At 47.6% G+C, this 26,237-nt stretch overlaps 1 protein-coding gene across 4 annotated transcripts in view; it reads left to right on the plus strand.

Moving 5' to 3' along the window:
• The window catches only part of Susd4 (sushi domain containing 4), a 127,698-nt gene that overhangs the window by 17,103 nt on the left and 84,358 nt on the right, over nucleotides 1-26,237 (plus strand). Inside the window, exon 1 of one of the 4 annotated variants that reach the window (XM_057769308.1) lies at nucleotides 20,430-20,495. The exons of the other annotated variants lie outside the window; for them this stretch is intronic. The gene's annotated coding sequence lies outside the window, so the exon portion shown is untranslated. Of the gene's footprint in view, nucleotides 1-20,429; nucleotides 20,496-26,237 lie in introns of those variants that run through there. 4 annotated transcript variants of the gene reach the window in all.

The following is a 26,237-nucleotide window of genomic DNA, read 5'->3' on the forward strand; positions in this document are numbered from 1 at the left end:
TGCAGGTGGCTATGTCAAGCTACCACAGTCTGGTTAGCTTAAACAACAGACATCTATTGTCTTGCCATTTTGGAGACTGGAAGTCCATGTTTAAGGTGTTGTCAGGCTGGATGCTAGTGAGGGTTCCCTTCCCGGCTTCCATGACTTTTCCCTGGTGTGTGTGCAGGGCTGTGTGGGAGGGCAGGAGAGAAACCGCACTCGGTGCCTCATCTAACAAGAACCCGGTTTTTTCTGATTTGGGCCCTACTTTTATGGTTTCATTTAACCTTAATTGTTTCATAAGGGTTCTCTGTCCAAATATGGCTGGAAGCGAGGGCTGAGACACTCACTCTGAATCCAGACGATGTGTTACACTTCCTAGCAGACTCCCAAGGTAGGAAGATATTAAGTCTGATAGAAAGTTGTTATGAGGGCTCAGAGCTCTCATCCCAACAGCAGGGAATCTGGGATAGTTTCTGGGAGGTAGATGGTGTTGACTTTGTTCTGACAGAGGTGCAGGGGTTATGTGGGGAAGGGGAATCCGTGTGAACAAAGGTGTGTTCACCCGAAGCTGTGTGTGTTTGTCTGTAGGGTGATGTGCGGAAGCTACATGACATTCATTGACCTGTTCATGCGTATCCCTGAATCATTCAACATTGCCTAATAGCAGCTCTGCATGCAGACACTGCCTGTGGGGTCCAGAGGAGGTGTGGAGGCTCAGATTGGCAGTTTCCTAAATTACAGGGCCACAGCGTTTGCTTTAACCCAATCAACCTACTGCTAGACACTCACATTATTTGATTATAGCTGCTGGCCACTGAAAGTCGATTGCAAGTGGCTCCCCAGGCCATGAAGGAGGCCCACCCCTGGTTTAGGCCAGGTAAATATTGAATTATTATGAGGACTTAACCCGAGGAGAAACGATGGGTTAATAGCTAGAGTAATAGGAGACCACCTTCGATTGGATTTTTAAGTCATTTTGAATTTATCTTCTGTGGGGCATTTTCTTGTCTCTAGTCAAAACACTCCCTTTGTTTTTCTTCTGCTGCTTCCCCTTTTCCTCTTCCTCTCCCTCCCCTGCCCCTGTGATACCTACAACTTAAGAGAAAAGGGGACATCTGAATGATTTTTGTGGCATTGTAGTGCACTGTAAGGTACCTGCGCGAGACTCATGGCCTTTTGTCAGCAAAGGGTCTCATGAAGACTGTTAGAGGGAATGGTGACTGAGTCCGGTGTGGTCTCTCTCTTCTGCCTGAGGGGATGGTGGTTGAGTCCGGTGTGGTCTCTCTCTTCTGCCTGCCACTCTCAGCTAGCACGTCCCATACACTTACAGCCTCACCTCAGACCTGTCTCTGCAGGTTCTAAACCAGCCCCAAGGCCACTCATGACCAGGCGTGCACATCGGTGTGCATTCTTCTCTGAAGAGAGTCATTTGTAGCTTTCAACAGACCCTCCTGTGGGTTCATTAATGGAAAGGGAGCTTTAAAAATCTATAGCTTAGAATAAACCATTTGGAGTGGCCAAGCCACAGAGAGAGATCGTGCAGAGAAGGGAACGGTTTTTTAAGGCACTCGGAAGCATTTTCTCCCTACAATTGTCTTTCTCTGAAGGTTTTGTGCTTAACTGCCTTTAGTACACATAGGGTTTGGGGTGTCCTGGGAGAAGAGGGTCCAGCCGGAAGCAAAGGGTGTTGACTGAGAAACCCATCAGAGAGAACTGCTTTTTCGGCTTCATCATGACCCACCCTGGCAGTGGTAACGACTGCAGTTCAGAAACCTCCTCTGCCACTAAGCAGTGTCTCTATAAATGTTACTGGAGTAGGTAGGTCTAGAGCAGGCAGGGCCGGCTACAAACCTTCATGGAGTCTGTTGTGTGCAAGGCACTGGTGGAGGCAGGGTGTGGGAGTCAGAGATGGATGATGGGCATGTTTCAGAATCCCAAATTGATAGAAAACAATGAGTGGAAAATATCTATCTTCGTATTTTTTTTCTTTGAAAATGTGGACAGTATGAGAAATATTCCAATAAACAGGCAAACACGACACTTTTGTCTCCACTATCTCTGTAATTCAGCATGCTGTGATGACATATTGAAGCATTACAGGTTTATAACTATGATTATGCTGCCGTTTCCAACGCTATAAACTGATGGTTTCATTGACTATGAAGAAAGCTGGATTTGCTTTTTTCCTCCTCCCTGGGTAATGAATATTAGGAACCTAACGAGTATCTCTACCATGTGGGTCTGTGGTCTTCCCAACCCAGGGTTTTTGGGTTTGAAGTATTAAAGCATTGTGCCTCCATTGTCCCGTAATGCTGGTGAGGAAATGAGCCCTGAGAGCAGGGTGGCGTCATAGCTGCTGAGTGAGTGGCTGAGCTGCCACTGGGACCCTCATGCTCTCCCTCAAGTTGGGGCTCTTCACTGCATCGTTCCTCTTCCTTCAGACATCTGAGGAACAACGCAGGAGCTTCCTATCAGGACCCGGAACGTGAGCTCTGCCATGCTGGACAAGCTTGTCTAGAGGACCCCGTGCCCCGGCAATGCGTTCCACATGTGTGGGAGATGCTGAGCACTGCTTTCAGTTCCCCTCAAATACACAGGCCCCTCTCTGGCCTTGGAAGCTGTCTCCTATTTTGAGGGGACACATGGGTCTCGTTCTTTGCTGAGTAATGTCAGCACACCTTTGCCATTTGAGGCTGGTTGGTGTGGCAGGTCCTTTCTGGCACTGCCAAGAGCACCACTGGTGGCTGGTGGCTCTGCCTCTGGCCACACACTGTGTGATGTTAGTGATTCTGAGCCAGTATTGACGACCAGATGGGCCTAGAAAGCAATGCTGTGACCTCGAATATGTGAGGGGAAAGAAGTGATGATTAGTAGGGATGTCAGGAACTCGGGGCAAATAAAAGCCCAAACCCACCTGCCCGGTTGGTTAGCCCCCGGAGGGTTTACAGTGAGCGAGGGCAAGCTGCTTGCTGACTGGATGGTGAGGGATTTTAGGGCTCTTGCGTACCCATGGAGACAGCCGTCATGCCTCTTCCTAGATGGCCGGCTTTCTTCCTGGCTGGTTATTTTCTGCAGTGTGCGTGTGTGGAGGTGAGGGGTTGAGTCCATGATGTCCAGAGGCCATTGCCTGGAGAAATAGGCTGTTTGTGCATAAGTCTGGTTTTGAAAACCTGATTCTAAGCCATTCTTAGTGAATTTTAGAGGCCTTTAAGGACAAACTAGCTTAAATATTGTCATTTAAGGAATTTCCACCTGTTGGCTCCAGACCTTAGTGGAGTTCACGTATGTACAAAGGCCCAACAGGAGGGCTGTGATGGGTAGCACAGCCCCCATTGTATGGTTTCGCTGATCCAGGCTCAGGGACACTGGGGGGCAGGTGTAATGAGGAAGGCTTCGTGCTTGGTCCTTCACACTCATGAGCAGAAGATTTTTCGAGCGCTCTCTTGTGAGACATCAAAGTCAACCCAGAAGCAAAATGAGACTGAAGAAGTTAATGATTTACACGAGAGTGCCAACTCACCCCTGAAGATGCTTTTTAAAAAGTGGGCAAATGACTCTTGTCTTGTTTAAGACCTTATAATGAAAAAGTGGGAGTCTGGAAACTTTATAATCGATCCCCTACTTCCACGAGTTCCACAGCCGTGGATTCAGTCAGTTGGAGGTTGAGAATATTTGGGGAACAGTGTATCTCAACTGAAAATGCATGTATTTTTTTCTTGCCACTCTCTCCTAAACCACACAATGTGACAGCTATTTGCATAGCATTTGAGCTGCATTAGGCATGTCTAGTAATTTAAAGTCTACAAGCGATGATTTAAAGTATACAGGAGAATATATGTAGGCAGAGTGCAAATGCTGTGCCAGTTTTCGTAAGTAACTTGAATATCCACACATTTTGCTGGCTAGGTGGGGAACGGCCCCAGAACCCGTCTCCCATGGAGTCTGGCATCGATACCAGCATATGTTAGCAGAAATAACCACCTCTGTCCAGTACAGGTTGTCTTCATATGTGTTTAGAGTGCTTCTGCCAGACAAGACACCACAGAAATATGGAATACAGGTTCACATTGGAATAACTGAGAATTTACTGTGTGAAGCGAGTATGCCAGATTCCGTGTCTCTCAGACAGGCCCGCAGGGGTTGGGATATTTAGCCAGGATGCAGTCCTGTCACTCTGAATGTGGACTCAAGACATGGATGCGTTGTCCAAGTGTTGTGCAGCTCGGAGCGGAAGAGGTGGGCTCTGACTTGTTCGAGGAGGGAAAGGTTTGTGACAGAGGTGACATCGAGGTTAGGTCATGAGATATTTGTAGAGTTTAACTGATAGCTTTAGAGCAAACACTAAGAGCAGAAAACTGCTGGGCCAGACATGGGTCGTGTTCACGGGCAGGGAAGGACTCACTCTGACCTTGCTGTGGACAAGAGTCTCCAAAGGATCTGCATATGATAGACTTAGTTGCCAGCCTGTGCCATGGAGGATTGTTGGGAGTGGAGCCCCAACTAGGGAGGAAGTTAGGTCTCTGATGTGCACTCAGTGAGGAAGACCCATGCTCTCTCCTCTCTTGTTTTCTGACTCCCGTGAGGTGAGCAGCTTTGCTTTCCCACATACGCCCCAGCTTGATGTGTGGACTCACCACAGGCCCCAAGCAAGAGAGCCAGCTGAGCATGGCCCAAACTTCTGAAGCCTTGAGCTAAAATCACCCTTCCTTTGTCTTTATGCTGATGACTTCAGTTGTTTGGTTATGGTACTGGGAGAGAAACAGTCTTGAGCCCTGAGTCTGTTTAGGGACCTGCTGGAAACGTAATATCAGCACATGATGGAAATGCTGGCAGCTGTTTTATATTTGCTCCGTTCCAGGCACTTTATATATTATCTCCTTTAAAATCACCAGAACTTGAGAATCAGCTTTCATTCCCATCGCCAGATGGGGAAACGGGGATGTCTTTTCTTGGAATCAGCAGGTGTGGGTTCTTGGGGCCCAGTTCAAGAAGACCTCTCCGTAGAGTGTGTGGATGCTCAGTATTTGCCTCCCCACCTCCAGGGGCTCCCAGCCATGGAAGCCTCGGTGTCAGCCCGGGCGGCTCTGCTTTTCTTCTATAGACCTCGTTTTCCTTAGTGTGCTTTCAACCCAGCCCAAAGGTAGTTAAACCCAAATCTCAAAAAAAGGAAACCATAGGTAGGATTTCTCTTTTAAAATATTTAATTTGTTTTGTTATTATTGTATGCCTATGAGTGTTTTGTCGGTTTGTATGTCTGGGCAGTGTCCACTGAAGCCAGAGTAGGGAATTGGATGTCACAGCTCCTAGAACCAGAGTTAACAGATGGTTGCGAGCTGCCATGTGGGTGCTGAGATTTGAACCCAGGTCCTCTGAAAGAGCATCCAGTGCTCTTAACCTCTGAGCCATCTCTCCAGCCCCATAAATAGGAATTCTTATTCCCCAGTCTCTACAAACTGTTGCACTCTTACAAACTCCTTTAGATCTGGTTGGTGAACTTCTGAGGCTTTGGAACGAGGGGCGCCTTGGAGCCCATGCTGTGGGACTGTGGTTCTCAATAGGGGTGGGTTTATGCCCCTGGGAGACATTCTGAGTTAGGAGTAGCGTGAGGGAGGTGAAGTGGGAGCAAGTGTATGCTGGTGTTTGGAGAGTAGAAACCAGAGATGCTCCTAACCAAGTAGCTTCACTGACAAAGAATTAGCCAACCCAGAACATCCAGAGGGGAAGGTGAACAGTCCTGCCTGGGCAGCCAGCCTGGTTGTTGCCATGGGGAGGTCAGACTGGAGCACAGTCTTGGAGACAGCTATGCTGGAGGAGGTCTTGCAGGGGAGAAAGGGGAGGTCTTTCAAGGGAAGCCCCGAGGGCGCTGAGGTAAATATATATTAAGAAGAATTATAAGAAAAGGATAGAGGTGAAGGCCAGTTCAGCAGCCACAGCCCGAGGGAGGTGTCTTGTATAGGATGGTCAGAAGTGGGGTCATGAACTGTAATTAAGAAGTAGGGCCGGAGCTTATGTTAGATGGTGAATTGGTCCTAAAGCATTTTGTTTTGATTTGGAGGTTGAAGTTCCCTCCAGCACTTTCCAATGAAGGATGGAAGTTGGGTCATATGTCAGGGTTTTAGTAGTCATCTCAAGGGAAGCTCTCACGGACACCCCTAAGGTGTTGTGGGAGAGTAGGGCCCCTGGGTTCGAGTCCCAGCTCCTTCTCCAAGTCAGCTTGTGAACTTAGTGTGTCCTTAACTTCTCTGTCTTGACCTCATTACAGGAAACCAAGGGATGTTTGGAGCTTGGTGAAGGGCCAGGCTATAGTACAAGAGAGCCACGGAGGAATGGCCCCTGGTAGAGCTTTGCAGAGGAGGGGCTGTGTGGATGAGTGGAGCAGCCCGTGCTTGAGCTCCTTGGTGACTTTAGGGACAGCAATTTCATTATTTTATGAGTGCTGCTTCAGTATGAGTTAGCCTGTTTGGCATTACCACAGCATCCAATTATATTCTTTTACAGAGTTGTGTCTGTGTAGATCTAATGACCAATTACCCGCATTAACTTTATGTTTTCCTTAGGTCAGAGGGATGCCTTGTAGAGGAGAGGGAGAAGGGATGAGTGAGAAAGGCGTGGGGAAAGACAGCCAACAGGAGCTTAACCGTTCTTTCCCACATAATCCATTTTGCTTTGAACTTCCAAACCCCTAGCATTGGATGTTAGAAAGAGCGCCAGACGTTCTGAACTTGGAAATTGTCCAGACTGATTCAAGGAAGTGTTTTCTGGCCTCTCTCCATGCAACCTCCTGAATGGTAGGATGACCACGTTAGCCTTAGGGAAAACACACCAGCCAGCCTTTGATGTTCCAAAATGGTCCATCTTGGTTAAAGTTAGTCCATGGGGTCTGGAAAAGGGGGAATGTGGGTGGGAATCTTCATGGGGTTGGAGTTCAACTTTCAGAGGAGTGGGCTGAACCTGCCCAGCTCATGCTAAACTTTGTCCTTGGCAGCCTTTTGAGGGCAGCCCTCCTCGGAGAAGAGCAGTTTGCGAGCAACTGAGTATGTGCAGACCTGTTCCCTTAGAGACAATTAAGCAGGCTGGTTTGATTCTCGTGAAAGGAGGTCCCCAGAAAAGCGCATCCTCGTCCTGCCGAACAGTGGATGTGTGAACACTCTCCACATTTGCCTTCCATTGCCTGAGAACCTCCCTTGAGATAAGGGGTCACATTTCCAGCCTTCCGTGGCAGTTTTGTCCTACCTCCCTAGGTCTTGGTCATCTCACACGGTGTTTATGCCCCGTTCCTAAGACGCAACTGTCTCTTTGAAGCAGCGCAAGAACGATCTTTGCTGTTAAGGCTTTAGCCAGTTCATGATCTTCCTCCATTTTCCTGGGCTGCCAAGCTGCCCACGTATATTCTTTGAGAGGACGGTTCTAATGTTGAGCAACCATGGGAAAAACCATGACTCACTTTCCATCCTGGTTACCTTGAGGAGCCTAGGTCGTCCATTTGATTTTCTGAAGGTGGGGGATGTGGGCCTTGGAGGTAGTTGGGCGGGTTCATGTGGAGTGGGCTGTGTGTCCTTTCTCATGGTGAGACTCAAGCCTGGGGAGTGGAGAAGGGTTGGCGAGAGCACTTGGAAGGAAACTCACTGAAGTTCCTACAACTGTGCTCGGACTTGACAGTGAGAAGAGGAAATTTAACCGCACACCCTCCACCCCTGAGTCCGTGTGTGTATTTATTCTTGGGATGTTTTAGAACATATTTGATAAAAAACAAAATTAAGAAAACAAATCCCACCCCAATTCTGCTAAAATGTGATTAATATTTTTTATTACATATTTTCTCCCCAAAGTTGTACATCTATATTATGCTATAACTTGTCTTTGCTACTTAGCAGTATACCATATTTTTGTCACCATGGAAGAATGTACCTATTGTAACACCACTCACACTTAGAGAAAATATTTGTGTTTACAGTGCTCTAATTTATTTAGCCGCTGTACTGTATGTGGCTAGCAAAGCCAGAGGTAGTTTATCCAGTACTTGGAGACAAGCAGCTTGCTAAACAGAAATAAATGTGTACTGAGAAACTGACAGTGCCCAGGAGGAAGACTACTTGGTGTTGAACATTTTTGTCAGAGAGGAGAGGGCTCTGCATTTCAAGAGCATTCAGGGGCTTTCTTGGGGACATCAGTTGGAGGAGAGAGAGAGAGAGAAAGAGAGAGAGAGAGAGAGAGAGAGAGAGAGAGAGAGAGAGAGAGAGAGAGAGAGAGAGAGAGAGTTAGTTCATGTGTGGGTGGATGTTCACAGTGGCCAGAAGAGGGCGTTCAGAGATAGAGTAGTAAGCATTCATGGGCTCTCCGGCTTGTTCTGTGGGTGCTGGGATCAGAGCTCTGGTCCTCCTGATTGCTCGCCAAGAACTATGAACTGCTGAACCATTGCTGTTGCCCCTGTATCAGCTTTTCTAATGAGACCATTTCTCATGACTTACAAAAACCTGATTTCAGGCATCCTCTCCCCAAGGTGTGACGTTCCTGTTACCTGTCCTTAGTCCTGCTTCTGAAAGTTCTACCAGCATTATTCCTGTGTGGTCCCTGCCAGTTGGTGGCATGCCTTGGAAGTTTGTTGCCAACCCAAGGTCAATTAAATATCCACCTGTGGTTTTTTACCATTTGTTACATTTAAAGATGCCGTCAATCTGGGAGTGTGCACCTGTGTACTGGGAGGAGTGAGGACATGGTTTATTGTTATCTAAATGATTGGCTAGTTGTAGAAACAGTGTTTATGGAATAGTCTCTCCTCTCCTGCTGTTTTGAAATAGCACATTCACAATGCACTGACACTGTGTAGATACTTGGGAAGGTTCCGAACCTTCTATTATTTGCCATTGATTTGATGTCTCGTCTTTGGCCGGCACCTTCCTATTTTATTCCTGCACCCTTTAAAATCTGATAGAACAAATCCCCACTCATTACTCTTATTTTTTTTTCCCAAAATGTCCCCAGTCCCAGGAAATTATTCTTCTGGATAAATTTTAGAATCATTTAGTTAATTTCGCAGATTAATTTGGGGACAAATGACATCTATTCGATACAAGTATCCTCAGAAAAGTGGCAAAGCTCTGCGTTATCGTAAATCTCCTCTCGGGTTATTGAGTAGAAAGCATGCCTTTAAAGGAAGCAGCAGCCTTCGACATTGCAGTTTTTCCTAGAACAGTACCACGACCCAGAGAACGTGACCAAAGTGAACACCAGGCCGCTATCGAGACACTGAGGTCCCTCTGCGGTGGGTCGTGTTCTCCCTGAGGCTCTAGTCCACTGGGCAGATCTCAACCACGACTCTGAAGAGCTGTGGAAGGTAAGGAGATTGACATACAAAGCTCATTAGTGCCAGGTGCCCTCCTCCGCACTTGGCACAGGTCTCCTTCACTCCCCACACGACCAGCAAATGAGTTCTCGTGGGCTGGTTTTTAAATCTGACTCCAAGACCCTAGGAGGCCATAAAACGAGGGCGGTGACGATGGGGCAGGGGACAGATGATATGTGTGCGTTGGCAGGTAGCTGAAAATGCTCGGTGATGTTGCCCTTACTGAATTGAGAGCGCCACCTGCAGGCAAAGCTGCAGGCGTAGTTATTTGGTGCCCCCGACAAGGGGGAGAGAGGTGTCCATCTCTGTTTCTGTTTTAAAGTCAGTCTGGACCTGTGAGCGGTCCCGTGCCCTGTCTGTAAAGCAGGGCCTCCAGCCTTGTTTGTATCTTCTATTCTGCATGGGGAGTTCGATGGGAATTGACTCCCCGCGACTTCCCACCCAGCTGGGAGGCACATCTGGAAGGGGGATGAGAGGGGTGGTGGGATGCTCCAGGTTCTGCCTGCAGCAGCTGCCTTACTTCTCCTATAGCCTGGGCTGGCAAGATCAGCCCAGCTTTGCTATTTTTAAACTGTCCGCTATGCTCTGGTGGAGGCCTGCACCTCAGTGCTGAATCATGATGCAGCCTGCTAATTACAGCAGTGCCTGTGGCCTGCCAAGTACCCAGACAGGCATCTGGTTCTGCATTTTTTGGGTTCCTGCTGCAGGACAGACAGATGACAGACACTTCCAGAGGCAAGGGTTCCAGGCAGGCCCAGTCAGTACTTCTGTGGTGCTCCTTACCTTCGGGCTTCATAAAGAAATTTATAGCTGCCTCACCAAGCAGTACCAGGTTCTTACAGTTTGCATATAGGATGGGGGGCTTTCGGACTTTGTGTATCGGACATAAATATTTCAGCCATCCAAGTCGCTCTCATTCCCTCTCCTAGACTAGAGCAGGTAGCATCCACGTGCAAACCGTACTAAAAAGAGTACACATCCACACAGGCTGATGTATGAGGTTGACTGTGTGTTTTCTTAGAAGCCAATTTTACTGGGGCCATTATAATATTTCTGGAACAATAAGGAATGAAGATTTGTACCTCCAGGGTGCTGGAGTCTGCTGTCCTTTCTCCCTGGGTGCCTGTTGGTGCATTCTCTCTCTAATGCCACCTGTGAGGTCGTGGGACTAAGAAGGGCCACATAGCCCTCCTGTGAGGACTTAACATCCATACTTTATCTTCTTTCTGGAACATCCTAGACCCAGGTTTCGGTGGTTGTGACAGGCTTGATATCATGACCTGTGGATAGAGGCTACCTCAATACTTGCAGGCATCTAAAGGGCTAAGTGTCCACAGCCCTTCCTTACCTTTGGCAATGGTGTGGCTCTCGTGAGACATTTTCCTATCGCCTTTTAAATCGCAAGGTGGCTGGTTTTCAACAGCTATGAGCTGCTGTATGGGTGCTCACCTGCGTCTCCCCACTCAAGCAGAGCCTTCGCCTCATCAGGTGTTACTAGGGTCAGTCCCTGTGATCCACCAGAGGGTCAGAGAAGCCAGCGCTAGATCTCTGTCTGTCCTGGGAGACAGGTCACAAGGGCTGAGCAATGCGGAGGGAAGAAGGGACAGCCAGGCTGTGATCCCCTGGTCCCCAGGCAAAGGACTGCTTGCTTCTTCACAACATCAGTTCCTTTCTTAGGGTGTAGACCAACCCACAGGCCTGCAGCACAAGCCAGATGCTCTTCTAGGATATGGCCGTGTGCAGTCAACTTCAGAGAAGGCAGTTTGAGCCAGGTGATGATGGTTCTCTTTTCTGCAGTCTCTTGTGGGGAGAATAAAGAAAGGCAGCTTCAAGGGCAGCTGCCAGGGGGTGGGGGCTGATGGAATGAAAGTCTTAGTTCTGTTGACTGAACAGATTGCCATCTGCCTCCCTCAGGACTGCTGCAAGTGTCCTCATGATAGTGAGGACACTTATAATGGGCAGACCTTAGAGCTGGCCCATTTTTGGAAAGCAGTGGGTACCAGGCTTCTGCATCTTGCAGGGTCTCTGATACACCATCCACGGAGCTTGACTAATTAGTGTTGCTTGACTCCCCTCCCATCTTGGGAGGCTTTGTGCAGACTCTGTGGTTGAGTCACCATAGACGCCAGGGGCAGGCTATGGACTGTAAGAGTTACAGATTTCACAGTTGTGAGATCCTAGTGAGTAGTGGGTGTGGTGGTCTGTTCCTGGAACCTCACTCCAGCTGTGGGAGGGACCACACCATGGAAAGACCACAGCACTCTCAGGGCATGGCAGGCTGGAGAGGAGGTGGTTGGTTGGGATAACGATGCCTTCTATCCCACCCCATCACTGCCCAGCTCATACCTAGCCCCTGTCCTCACTGACTGCCCCCTTTGATCTTGGCTCTCTCCCCTTTTGCTCTCCCCAGGTTAGGAATTCCTGGAGATACAGTGCACATTTAGTTTCTTCCCTTGTCTCCGACTTAACTGCTCAGCCCACAGCAATCTGGTTCCACCCCCACCACGCCACTGAAATTATCCTGGTAAATGTCACCTCTGAAGACGTGTGAACAGCAGATCTGGGTGAGCTAGCGGTGGGTCTTGTGAGCTCTTTTCTCCCTCGGGCTTAGCAGGGCTTGACATCATCACCCTCTCTGCCATGACGGTAGGGTATTGCTCTCTTCGCCCCTTCTTTCTCTGGCCATCCCTCCCCTCTCCTCGGAGACCTAGGTTCTCTTCTGTCTCAGACCACTCAGTAGATGAACTGTGTGACCTCTGCCCTAGAGTTTGATGCTTTCTCCTTCCTATTTCTTTCTGACCCCAACTAGGAATTTTAGCTGTGTATGGACATGTTCACTGTACTGTCCCCCCACGCCAATCCTAGCTGGTCTAGATGGGATTACACCCCACCTTCCAATTGCCTCTCTCTGTATTTCCCCCATCTCAGTGATGTACTATGGTCTGCCTCCTCCTCAGTGACATTCTCTTGTCTCCATACAAGTCTGCCCTGAAAGCTCTCCATCAAAGTCATGGCCATTGCCTTCCTCTACCTGCATTTCTACTGACCTCATCCAGGCTTCAATCCAGTTGCTCCTGGGCCATTGAACACACCTCTTAGTAGGTTTCTGTCTGCTGCTAGCACCTATCTGACCCATTCTCCTTTCCGAAAAATGAATCATTGGTATTGTTTGTGTATGCCACCTGCCTCAACTCACTGAACTTAATCCCTGATGTATCCACGTTGAAAGCTGGAAGTTAATATGAGAATATTAAGTCATGAGGTTTCTGCCTTTGTTGGTGGTATTATCTTGGGAGTGGGTAGTTGTGAATAGAGGTCAGCCCCCTCTTTCTTGCTCTGTTTTCTTTCTTTCTGTCCCAGGATGAGGCAGCGAGGATGCCCTCACCAGCTTTGCCTCCTGACTTTGAACTTTGCAGCCATCAGAAGTGTATGAGACAAACCTCTGCTCTTGTGTAAATTTCCCAGTCTGTGGTAGTCTGTTAAGATCAACACAAAGTGGACTGGGCCATCAGTGGCCCAGTACACATCTGCTTGTGTCCTCTACTGCTCGGGTTTTGGGTGGAAGTGGACTCCGGAGCATAGCCCACACAGCCCTCTGCAACATGTGCCTTGTCTCTCCCCAGCCTCAGTTTTGCTGTTTCTCCTGCTCCCCCCCACACACACAGCTGTTTTTTCAGCCAGCGGACCTGATTTCAGAGCCCCTGATACCCCTCTGAGCATCGTGGCTCACAGTCTCACACCTCAGGATGCCCCCTTCATTGTTTTCAGAACACTGTCTTAACAGAGATTGAATGGCTTTAGGAAGCCGTTATTAATCCGTTCCTCCATTTCAGCCAGAGATACGCGTACACACAAACATCCCTGTTTGGCACCAACATGTATTTCCAATGATCTCTGAATTTTTACCTTTGCCTGCATGGGACTGTCTGCCCTGGATAAGTGTACTCTTTTCCTCTCACCTTTTTAAAGAAATGAAAAATAGTTCAAGCATTCCCCAAGAGTGCAGAGACCTCAAGTAGAGCAGATCCAGTCTACCTGAGAGACAGAGGCTCGGCCCAGAGGCTGGGTGGCCTCAGCACACGGCCTCTCAAGGGCTTTCTTAAGGGGTTTGGTGTGCTCTGGCCTCATTTTCTCACTCCAGGCCACTCCTGTTTATTCTAAAACCAACATTTTTTCCCACTGAGAGCAGAAGTCACCCTGAGCGATGACTCTGCCAACTGACCAGGCAGCAGGTAGCTATGCAAGTGAGGCTGGCAAGAAGCTAGATGAATTTATTCGCTGCTCACAACTGCAGGCACGTGGCTCTGGGCTCCCGGGCTGCGGTGGCCTAATTGCTGTCTTCTGAGCAGATGGCTCACTCCCGTGCTAAGGCTGCCTGAGAGATTCTGCTATTAACACCCGGGTTGCAGCAAGAGCTTCTATTACCTACCCATCCCCCATCTCCAGGAGTTCAGTACTTGGATCCTTATATTCTCCCTCACACCTCAAGCTAAATTTAGACGTTGGAGATTTCATTCACTCAACGTCTGTGGGTAGGCTCTGTGAAGTGTCATTCATTCATTCATTCATTCATTCATTCATTCATTCACGCATGGGGGTGCTGAGAGAGCCATGGTGAGAGTGGAGCCTCTGTCCTCCTCCAAGATGGGAGAGCACACTGAGGACAACACCAAGTGAAGAATACTTTAGAGAAAGTGAGACGGCCGCGCGGTGGTGGCGCACGCCTTTAATCCCAGCACTCGGGAGGCAGAGGCAGGTGGATCTCTGTGAGTTCGAGGCCAGCCTGATCTACAAGAGCTAGTTCCAGGACAGGTTCCAGAGTGAGAAACCCTGTCCTGAAAATAAAAAAAAGGAAAGAAAAAAGGAAGGAAGGAAGGAAGGAAGGAAGGAAGGAAGGAAGAAAGAAAGAAAGAAAGAAAGAAAGAAAGAAAGAAAGAAAGAAAGAAAGAAAGAAAGAAAGAAAGAAAGAAGAAAGATGACTTCCCTCTCCCTCTGGAGAAGAGGTTGGCAAGATGACAAAGGCTGAGAGGGACAGAGGGAGCCCTTTGCTGCCACCATGGTGGCCAGTCATTCCCAGGCTGCAGACTCCGAAAAGGGTTCTCCTAGCTGTGTGAGTTGTGCTAGGGTCCCAAGCTATGGGCGTGATAACCTTTGAACCCCTCTCATGTGTCATAGGCATTTGGTGAGACATGACTGGGGTTTGATGTGGAGGCAGAGCCTCTTGGTTCCAAGTGCAGCAGAACATTCTCTGGGTGGATTTGACAAGCCCTGTAGGAACAGGCAGACGGAAGCTCTCCATGGCCATCAGCAGGAAGCTGTTGTGTGAGAAAAGCAGATACGTTCCCATCTGTGGCCCCATTTGCTAAAAGCTTACCGGTAAATAAGACAGAAACAAGACTTCGGCACAGAACTGTGACCTCTGAGTGGAGCTTAGCATAGGAAGGGCAGTTCCCTGTACCGCCTCTTCCAGGCCTGGCTCCCAGCAGCTCCTCAGAGGCGTCCTCTTCCACGCTCACACTGCCCATGTAGCTGCCTCCACATATCTAGCTCTGTTGCTTATATTGGCATATATATTATATTATATATTACATATATATATTATATATTACATATATATTATATATTACATATATATTACATATATAATATAATATATTATAAATCTTGATTTATAAGATTAAATATTAAAAATATGAAGTACTACCTATGTATTTCAAATGTAGACATCATAATGCTTCCTCCCTCAATTCCCATTCCTCCTTTCAGAGTAGGACTTTCCTGCTTTTTGTTTCAGTCAGTAGCTGTTCACAGTGACTTGTAAGTGCCTAAGACGGGAAGTGTAAAGGTGGCATTTCTTTTTCTTTTTCTCACGTATAACCTTCCATTTTTCAGGGGCTAACCGTAACTGTTGTTGTTCTATAGTGACTTTGGTGCCTCTATAGCTCTTTCCTAAATCTACACACTCTATGTCTGTATTTACATATCTGATTGTTTCTGGCGATTGCACACACATGCGAGGCATGCAGTCTTAACCACTGACTTACATCTCAATCCATAAATTTTTTGATACCATTTTTTTTTATATAAACAGTCTTGTTTCAATTCCTTTATGACCCCTAGAGTTGTCTTCCCTGGCCCTTTCTGGTCACAGTTCTTGATTCCTACTGGCTCATCTCTGGGCTTGCTTCCCTTGATACTCAACTGCTCTCCTGTGTTGCTTTCTCTGTTTCTGAATCTCCATCTGCCCATTTCTTGGGCTGCACCCAGATTTTAATTGAGAACATTTTTTCAGCCCTGTGAGTATAGAGGTGACTATTCTGAGACTCGACTGTCTAAATATGGCTTCCCCTTCTACCTTCACATTTACCTGGCAGCTTGGTAAAGTTTAAGTTAAAATTAATTTCCCTTGGAATTTTGAAGGGATTTCTCCAGAATCTTCTAAGTTCTGGTATCTCTGTTAGGTGTAATGTCACTCTGATTCTTGTGATTATGTATGGTCTGACCTCTTCCCTCTTCTGCCTCTCTGCACGGCCTAGAATGTTTTGATTATTCTGCTTCTCTGAATTGTCACAAAGTTGTCATCATGGAGGTCTGTTCATTTATTGTGGCCTTGTCAATTTGAAAACTGAGGCCTCTAATTTTATGAAATTTTAATGTATTGTTTCTTTGATTTGATTTTTTTCTCTCTCTCTCTTTGGTTTTTTGAGACAGGGTTTCTCAGTGTAGCCTTGGCTGTCCTGGAACTTGCTCTGTAGACCAGGCTGGCCTCAAACTCACAGAGATCCTCCTGCCTCTGTCTCCCGAGTACTGGGATTAAAGATGTGCTCCACCACCACCCGACACTTCTCTCTCTTCTTTTTGTATTTCCATTCAGTAAGATGGTAAAACTCTTAAGTTGTTCTTTAAATCCTTTCTCTCCATTTTATTTGTCTGCATGTTTTTGTTGTTCTCCGAGCAGAGAGTTTTCTAAAGCTTCCTCCAGACTTTTGTAGACCTTTTCCTGCTACCACACACAACACTATCTCTGTCTCTTTTTAAAATGACGCTGATGGGCACACTATGGTCTTGTATGTCTCAGAGGGCTATTAATTGTAGTATTTTCCCTCTGAAATGCCTCATATTGCTGCACTTTCTTTTCCCTTTTATTAAAAATAGATTATTTTCTCATATAAATTATCCTGATTATGGTTTCCCCTCCCTGGTCTCCTCACAGCTCCTCCCCACCTCTCCTCTAATCTGAATCCATTCTCTGACTGTTTGTCATTAAAAAAGAACTGGCTTCTAAGAGATAACAAAAAACCACAACAAAATAAAATAGAATAAGATAAAACAGACCCCCATCACATCAAAATTGGACAAGGAAAGCCAAGGGAGGGAAAAGATCCCCAAGAGAAAGCACAAGAATCAGAGACCCACTCATCCACACATTTGGGAGTCCCATAAAAAAGACTAAACTGAAAACCATAATACACTATGTATTCAGAGGCCCTGGTAGACCCATGTAGGTCCCATGCCTGCTGCATCTGTCTGTTCTTACTCTCTTTGCCCCCATTGTTTATGTATTTATTTGTGTGAGTGACCATAGGTATGTGGGCACATGTGTGTAAGCGTGCATATGCATGTGCACACTTATGTGTGGCCATAAGAGGTTGATGTTGGGGACATCTCCCTCAGCCACCCTGCTATTTTATTTACAGGGCCTCTCACCAGTTCTGCTGGTCTAACTGATCAGTTTGTCCAGGCATCTCTGGGACCACAGACAGTGCAGCCATTTGGCTGTGAGGTGGGTGCTGGGGATACAGACTCCTCTTCTCATGCTTGAGCCATCTGCGCTTTATCCACCGAGCCATCCCCACAGCCCCCCACTTTGGATTTCAAACTGGGAACTTCCTTGGCTATAGGCAGGACTGAGACAAGAAGGTGCGCTCTAGTTCATGAATTGGGCTTGACCGTTCTTGGGCATCGCTGACATGGACTGAGTTAGAGTTTAGACACATCCTGAGGATAGCATAACCCCTGACTCACTGCATCTAGAGAGATTTTCTCTGAAGTTTTTTGTGTTTTCCAGGTCTAGGGCTCCTAAGCCTGTCCTCCCTGCTGTGATGGGGAACAGAGGTCACAAAGAAGCACAGCGGGCAGACTAATTCCTCCTTACACATTTCAGCCCATCCTTCTGTTTCCGGCCCCATCTCTGTCTCCCCGTTCTGTAGAACCTGGTACCTTCCACTCTCCTCAGTTCTTAGGCCTCTGTGATATTCGGGTTCTTACACTTTTCTGATTCTGCTGGGTCCTTTATCACATTTCTTCAGAATTTCTTCTCATTTCTGGAGTGTAGAGGAGGGAGAAATGATCAGATGTTCGATTTATCACATTCAACAGAAGTGCTAATTTCACTTTAATGTGTTTTGGAATGCTTTTTTAAAATTGATAGGATCACAAGAACTCATCTGTGAGGTTCTTCTGCCTGATCTGATTGAATCCTGATGCTCCCCTTTGAAGGAGGTGTTTCTTACCCCCAGTTTATGGTGTGTGTGTGTGTGTGTGTGTGTGTGTGTGTGTGTGTGTGTGTTTGCGTGCGCACATGTGTGTGAATGTATGCTCTGCTCTAAATTTCAGACCCTATCCCAAGCCCTGTCAGGGTTGAGCCTTGTGTATGTGCCAACTAGCGTGTTTACTGGAACATTTGAGATTATGGTCAGAATGGGAGGGATGACCTGGGACAAAGAAGGGAGGGAGTGGGTATCTGGGACAAGGAGGGAAGGCTAGGCTATGGAAGGAGAGGCCATTTGGCTGAGGTCACTCCTACCCAGGCCAGCAACATGGATGAGACAGCTGTGGTAGGTATTTGGCAGCCGTCATTCGTGTGCCAGCAGCTTGTGGTCATGGATGGACATTGGATTGGAAACATGTCAGAATGTTTTATAGCCTCTATGAGGCTATCCTAAAATAGTGCCATCCAGCCTAGCACCTGTGTAGGTAGAGGGGTGTATAGCATTCAGAGCAGGAGATGAGCTCAGGGCAGGAGATGGGCTCAGGGCAGGAGATGGACTCAGGAGGACATTTTACTCTGGGATTCTAGTTCCCCATTTCAACCCTGAAGGGAAGGTTGTCCGTGGAAGCGCCTGTCTTCCATGACCGATTTCCATTACTGAGGATGGCGGACTAACTCACTGCAGAGTGCTCAGTCATGTTTCAGTGACCAGACTATATGTTTCTAAAAGTCTGGAATCCAAATTACAACATTAAAGCTGACTAATGACCTTGAGTTGAAGTGGTCAAAGCTAAGGAGCTTTATCTGTGTCCAGGCAGTGAACTGGCAAGCCTGGTGTTAGGTAATGCCCACTCTGGCAATGGTTGCAGACACCAGCAGCAATAAGTAGCCGACTTTTGCAGGGGAGCTCACTGGAGTAATTTAATCACAGAGATGCTTGTTGAAATTTAGATACCATGTCTGAATATAGAGATGTAATATTTTCTGCAGATATGTATGCATACGAGCACATGTCAAACAACTTGTTTTGAGGTAGCCTCACCATGCTTCCTAATAGCACCCTGCAAATGTTTTATGAACCACATCTTATGTATTTTATGTCCTTATAGAGCATTCTACACAAAGCACCCGACTGCTGTTTCATTTACCAATTGGCATTTCCCCAAAAGGACTAGAATGCAGGAGCTACAGAATAGGAGGGCTTGTAACCAGTGCCACCCAGGAGACTCTGCTCGACAGCCATGTTCAGTTCCACGAAGAAGAACACAGGGAGAAAGTCGGAGGATCAGGGTTGAGAAACGAAAATGTCAAAACGGCCCTTTAAGACTAATAAAGGGCCGGGCGGTGGTGGCGCACGCCTTTAATCCCAGCCCTTGGGAGGCAGAGGCAGGCGGATCTCTGTGAGTTCGAGACCAGCCTGGTCTACAAGAGCTAGTTCCAGGACAGGCTCCAAAACCACAGAGAAACCCTGTCTCGAAAAAGCAAAAAAAAAAAAAATAAAAAATAAAAAATAATAAAGGGCAGGCTTGCATTCTTGCCCCTTAGCAGGTGTGTTTCTGAGTAATGTTTCAACAAACCTGGGAGTTTTGTTACTGCCCTTCAGTGCATAGAGGGATGAGGTGTTGGGGTAAGACAGAAGGAATCTCAGCTCTTCTTTATCATCTCTGGGTTGGTTCTAGCAAGCTGAGGCACAAAGCCCTGGGACTCCTTAGCATGAATCCTCCTGTGGGAGCAGAAGGCTTTACAGATAGACTTTCCAGCCTGCTTAGAGAGGAACATGATGCGTAGGGTGAGGCCTCATTCAGCACCTAACTTCATCGGGAAAATTACGGTTTGACTCTCAGGCACCAAGGACCATGTTTGCCATGTGGGGAGGGTAGACTCAGAGGCGTTAGACGCGATGGAAGGGTGCTGAGCAAATAGCATGGTGTGAGTGGGTTCTCCAGCCAGGCATATAGTCGCTCTTCAGAGCCTTTGGGCACATGAACACGTGAACACAGGTTCATCTAAGTTTTTGCTGGAAGTGTTGGAGTTTCGTTGGCACACGGGGTCCTCCAGCTGGCTTAGAATGGAAAGAATAAAGAGAAAAGAGAATGATCGAATAAAGAGAAAAGAGCTCTGTGGCGTAGGGAACTGATCACGTGGTGCAGACCCATCTCTGTGATGCTGGAAGGGGGAGCATGTGACCTCCAGAGGGCCACCATGTTAGATCTGAAGTCATCTGGTCTTGCCCCTTCCGATTGGTGGCATCGGTCACCGTTGGCAACGCTGCTTTCACCAGGGTCAGCAGTGCAAATCTGATGCGGATGTGTAAGCAAACGAGTAAGGTGACCTTGGGGTGGAACTTCAGAGTGGGCCAGTGCAGAGAAATGTCCTCCGTGGAAGGTGGTCTTCCGGTGGGACAGCTGCTGCATCTCTGGCTGAGTCATGGCGGTAGGAGGTGGGGAAAGAAGCAGGCATTGGCATGCAGGGTGCAGGAGTCTGGTGGAACCAGGCAACCCTGTGTGGGTCCGACAATCACTACTCCCCACTGGGCAGCTCTTCTCCTTCATTCTTTGGCGATCCTTCCATCTTTTCTACATGACAGGTACTTCTGTGACGTGGGGGCCTCGATGGTTCCATGGAGCTAGCCCACCGCAGGACTCCCTGTTTTTACATGAAGCCCAACAGCGAGCCATGGTGAGTGGTACCATGAGACTAAGTGCAGCAATCAATCATATCTATAATCTGTTTACTCGAATCTGTCTCCACTGTACTTGAACTCCGTGGCTCCTGTTGCCTGGGGTGCTAACTGTACATTAGCAGCATGAGGCGGGAGACATGCGGTTTTATTTCTATTAATGCCAGGAGAGCGAGGAAGTTAAAAGCAGTAACTCGGACAAACGGTGCTCTTGTTGGCAGGTGCTCCTTCCGCCCTCCACTAACCTGTTTTCTTATCTTCGCGTGGCCTGTATTTCTTCCCCCGTTGTTCTCTGAACCTCCTCGGTTAAGAATTAAAGTTTGATGAGGAGAGGCGATGAGGGTCGAAGGAAAGGTGAAAGGCTCTTCTGTGGGAGTCAGGAGGTGCACGACGCAGGTGGGAGAAGGGAGGCCCGGGGAGTTTTCCCAGCAGAAAACGTCTGATTCTTAAATATGAGGCGAGAGCAGTGATAGGTGGATTGTGCTTCAGTCAAAAATCTAACCCTTCAAGTTGTGGCCCCTTTCTAGCTGTCCCTGCTGCCGTGTGCCAGTGAGCTTTTACAGTAGGGGTGGCCGCGGAGAACTTGTGGGACCTCGCACTGAGAACTTGAGTGTGATGATGAGAATGGATGTGAGCGGTTGTCCCAGAGAGAGGAGAGGCGCTTGTGGTAGCACAACAAGGAAGAGTGCCCCTTCTCTGCTTCCTCGCAGTCCCGTCCAGCCAGCCTTCTACCTGTCTAGCCATCTCTCCAGGCATGTGTGCCTTTATCAAGGGACTTGGCCTTAGGGCTCCACCCATGTGAAAGGCCAAGAAGGAAAGACTTTAGGGATGCAAGTCTAAGCAGAAGTGGATCCCTTCCCAGAGTCTAAAGTAAAAGATGAGCAAAGGACTGTGGCTGATGATGATGATGATGATGAGAAGAGGAGGAGGAGGAGGAGGAGGAGGAGGAGGAGGAGGAGGAGGAGGAGGAGGAGAAGAAGAAGAAGAAGAAGAAGAAGAAGAAGAAGAAGAAGAAGAAGAAGAAGAAGAAGAAGAAGAAGAAGAAGAAGAAGAAGAAGTAGGGAAAGTTACAACTTAAGGCAGAGGATGTTGAACCTGCAGTGTGAGCCTATGGGGAAAGACAGGGAAATATCTGGCAGAGATAGTTTTTTGGTTTTTTTTTTTTTTTTTTTTTTTTTTTTTTTTTTTTTTTGTAATGGGATCATAAGGTTTGAAGTCAGAGCAAACATCTTAAAGTTATATCCTTGCATATTATTGATCCAGAATGGGATCTTATAGGTAAATGATGATAGCCATTGATAATCTGAAAGTTTTTCCTACATGTGTGTTTCTGTTCTTCTCTCTGAGTCTAAATACAGAATTGGTTTAAATAAAACACCTTTTCTGAGCCAGGCATGGGGTACACACCTGTAATCTCAGTATTTGGGAGACTTAAGCTGGAGGGTTATGAGTTAGAGGCCAGCCTGAGCTATACCAAGGACTGAAGATGTAGCTCAGTGGCAGAGGATTTGCCTGACCTGTACAAGGCCCTGGATCTGAGCCCTAGCACCACACAATAAACAAACGCACATAAAATCCCCTTTTCACTCTTCTTTATATTTACCGATAAGGCTGTGAAATTGAGGTGTTTGCCCCAAAGAGCAGTAGGCTGAATATGAAGGAAGATGCTAGAAAGGGAGCTGATTCCCGGCAAAGGATAATAACCGTGGGGCAGCTCAGAATTGGTAGTCAAGGTGGAACATGGTGCCTGGTGGTTGCTGTCTTGGCGCTAAGCTGTCCAGATCAGTGGACAAAGAAGCAACAGCTTTCATTGGTTTTCTGTCACCTAGAGAAGTTCAAGCGGTCCTTGGGTGCCACAGGCAGTACTGTCCACACAGGGAGATTTAGTTTAGTTAACCCTAGTGGTACAGACCTGCAACTTCAACTTGACTGCTTGGAAGACTGAGAAGGGGAGCTAGCAAGTTCTAGTTCTAACTGGGATACAGAATGAGTTCAAGGCCAACCTTGGCAACTTTAGCAAGATCCTTTCTCAAAATAATAAGTAAAACCAGCTATGGGTATAGTTTAGTGAAAGAGTGCTTCTGTGAGGATCTAGGTTCAATTTCTGGTATCTCCAAAATAAATTAAAGATAAGAAGATAAATATTTCATCTAACAGGTGCTTTTCAAATGTTGAGGACATTAACAAAGGAGATCTTACGTATAAATACAACATCTTACTAGATCTTTGGACAGAAATTTTGTATGGCAGCACCATGTAGATGGCACCCTGCCCAAGAGAACCGGGCAGGCAAAAGCTCTGCTCCTAATGTTTGACTGGATTTGGATAAGCTTGTTTCTAAATGCACGGGGTTGTCTGTGGCCTGACAGTGGGCTCACAGTGTCTGTCATCCCCTGGTTGAGTTATGGGAACCATGAGTCGGGTAGCACAGTACAGAAACCCCAGAGTAGAAGCTGGGGCCGTTCTCTGCAAGCTCCCACAGCCTCGTGGTCCCAAGTGGTGAGGTCACCAAGTCGTGTTGGAAGGCTGTGAAAGGAAAGTCACTTTCTCTTGTTCTGTGTTTGGGGTGGGTGTGAAGTCATAGTATCGGGTGTAGAGGAACTGCGCCTTGATGAAGCCTCTATGGTTTAGTTGTCTTGCCCTAGAACTTTGTAGCTTAGCCGTAACTTTCCAAGTAATCACTCTTGTCCTTTCTTAGAGTATGTCTCCTCTCGTCTGTCTGTCCTTTCTTTGGCACATTTTTGTTGGAGCATGTCTCCTCTCTGTCTGTCTGCCTGCCTGCCTGCCTGCCTCCCTCCCTCCCTCTCTCCCTCCCTCCATCTCTCCTTCCCTCCTTTCCTCCCTCCCTCCCTCTCTCCCTCTCTCCCTTCCCCATGTCTGTGTTTCTGTCTCTCTCTGTCTCTGTCTTCCTCTCTTCAGTGGTGCTGGGGATAAAAGCCAAATTCTTGTACATGCTAGTCAAGTATTCTACCCCTGAGCTACATCCGTGTCCCAAGTCATGGTTTTCTAATTTTTTTCCCCTCATGACAAAATTCAATTAGATGAAGATGCTATTTGGGAATTCATTTGTTTTGAATTCATTTGTTCATTTACTCAAGTAAAGATCTTGGCATATGAGAGGGCTTTCTTGCCTTTGGGAGAAGACCAAAAAGGGATGCTAAAGCCAGGCCACATAATGGACCCTCCGGGTCTGGCTGGCCGTAGAAATTGTTCATAGTTTGGATGCCTGGGTTCCTTTTACTCTTGGCTAGTCGAAGGCTGAAGAATGACTAGCTTGTGCCAAGTGCATGGTGGAGAATATGTCATGGAGATGCACAAGAAGAGTGTCACACTGGAGCTCAGGGCACTAGTCCTGGACTGTGGGGTGGCATGTGAGGAAGTGTTGGGGTCACACTTGCTGACTTTCCCATGGGGGCCCTCAGATGCGGGTGGCATCTGATGCTGCAGAGGGGTCCTCTAGCTGGACATCCTGGGGGTTCATGTGAGGTGGATCCTGCAACAAGAGAGGTCTGTACTTGGGCAGGCCTGCAGGGGAGAAAGACAAAACACAGCTGCGTGTTATTGATCCTGCAGCTTTAGAGAAGTGGCAGCTTCCTCGGAAGTCAATTCTTCATTAGCCGAGCTTTAGCGTATCCTAAAGATTCACTGTGAAAATAACCATTTTGGATGAGAGTCCTTCAAAAAGAAAAATGCATTTCTCTCTCCTCCCTCCCTTTCTTCTGGGCTGTTTGTTTTGTTGTTTGAGATGGGATCTCACTGTGTAGCCTAATATAACCCTAACTCCTGGGCCTCCCACTTCATCCTCCCATGTGTGACCACACCCAGCTCCTGTTCTCTTGTGTGTGCTGTGTGTGCACCCACGCATGCATGTGTGCATGCACACATGTGCAAGTGTGTACACCTGTATAGAGGATGCACACCTGTGTGCATATATGCTCAGAGGCCAGAGCTTAGCATCAAACATCTTCTCTATCACTCTCCCTCTTACCTTTTTAAAGACAGGATCTTTCACCGATCCTAGAACTAGCACACTGACTAGATGGACTAGTCAGTGGCCTTTGGGGATCCTCCTGTCTCTGTCCCTCCAGGGCTAGAGTTACAGGGATGCAGGACCACCTATGGCTTTTGTAGGGTGACAACAATGCAAACCCTGGTTTTCATGTCTTCACAGTGAGCACTTCACGTGCTGACCCACCTCCCCAGCCCCAGCCCCAGCCCCAGCCCCAGCCCCAGCCCCAGCTCCAGCCCCAGCTCCCGCTTCCTTAAGGAAAGTCTTGCTGGCTTGGGTCTCTGTTGTGAACAGTCACTGTTATGGCCTATGACAGCCCAGCAGCTTGGCATGCACATCAGCTCACCCTGGAACCTTCTGCCTTTTACAGTCATTGTGACTTTGATCCCATCTTCCTTACCATCTGTTAGCTGTCCCTTGCTTTCTGTGCACCCAAGCTCTTTACCTTCATACGTATCTGGTGCGTGCACATTGCGAGCCAGACATGGGGCACGGAAAGGTGGAAAGACGCACTGCACTCAGATTTGCCGGAGGTGTTCTTTGCTGCCTATAGATCTTCATGCGATGCTGAAGCCACACTCTTACAGATGGTTGAAAGACCCCCACATGTTTTTCCCTTAGGTTCAGTTAACTGCTGAATCTACAGTTAGACTCAGCCTTTCTAGTAAATATTTGGGAAATTAATTACTGATGCAGACATTAATTTCTGCTTTTTTAAACTCAGTTATTGTGTGCATGAGACCGAACACACATTAGGAAGCCAGAGCACAATTCCTTGGGACTTGCTTCTCACCTTCTCCCTTGCTGAGGCAGGGTCTCTCTTGCTTCGGCTATTGCTTGGCATACTTAAGCTAGCGGTTCCTCAGACATCCAGTGGACTCTTCTCTCTGCCTCAGGTCTCTTCAAAGGGAGGCTGAGGTTACAGACGCATGCCACCACATCAAGTTTTTTGTGTGACTTCTTGGGACCGCTCAGATTGCTAGGCTTATACCCCTAGCCTAGTACCTCTCCCGCACTGAGCCGTCTCCCGAGCTCTCTCCTCCCTCCCCTTCTAGTTCCCCTCTTCCCTTCTTCTCTCCTTGCTCCTCCCCTGCTGTCCCCCTTCTTTCCTGCCTCCTCTGTTCTCCCACATCCCTTTATCCTTTCCTCTCTTTCATTTCCCCCACCTCATTCTGAGGATCAGTCCTTAGGGAGCGGGGAGCAGGTACATGGTGCCCTCAGCCATCTCCCAAAGTGAGGGTGGCGGGGTTGCACCCTCCTCTGCCTCTAAGGGACCTTTCTCTATCACCTCCTCCTCCCTCTGTGGCCTCCCTTGTGCAATGCTTCTCCTCCCAGAGGAAGGGCCCAGCTGTAATTACGTGAAGGCTGCAGGGAACATGATTAGTAAGGAATGAAAGATGCATCTGTTTAATATTTTCAAAATATTATTCCAGTTGCATAACCATAAATAAAACATGGAATCGGCCTATGAAAAACTTCCTCTTGTCAGGGAGATGGATTCATGGCCAGCGCGTTCTGAATGACTATGAACACTCCGCTCCCCGGCGCCTTGCTTTTCCTGCACAAGCTTGCATACGCACACACCCTCAAGCCATGTATGCTTCTAGTCTCTCATGTGACGGCATTGTGGCCTCTACCCTGTACACGATTTTTAGCTTCTAGGATAGAAGAACCTTATCAGGTATGTAGGATGGGCACAGCATTCTAAATTCTTTTATAATAATAATAATAA

The sequence above is a fragment of the Chionomys nivalis genome, chromosome 5 (genome assembly GCF_950005125.1).
Source record: "Chionomys nivalis chromosome 5, mChiNiv1.1, whole genome shotgun sequence".
NCBI classification, from domain to species: Eukaryota; Metazoa; Chordata; class Mammalia; order Rodentia; family Cricetidae; genus Chionomys; species Chionomys nivalis.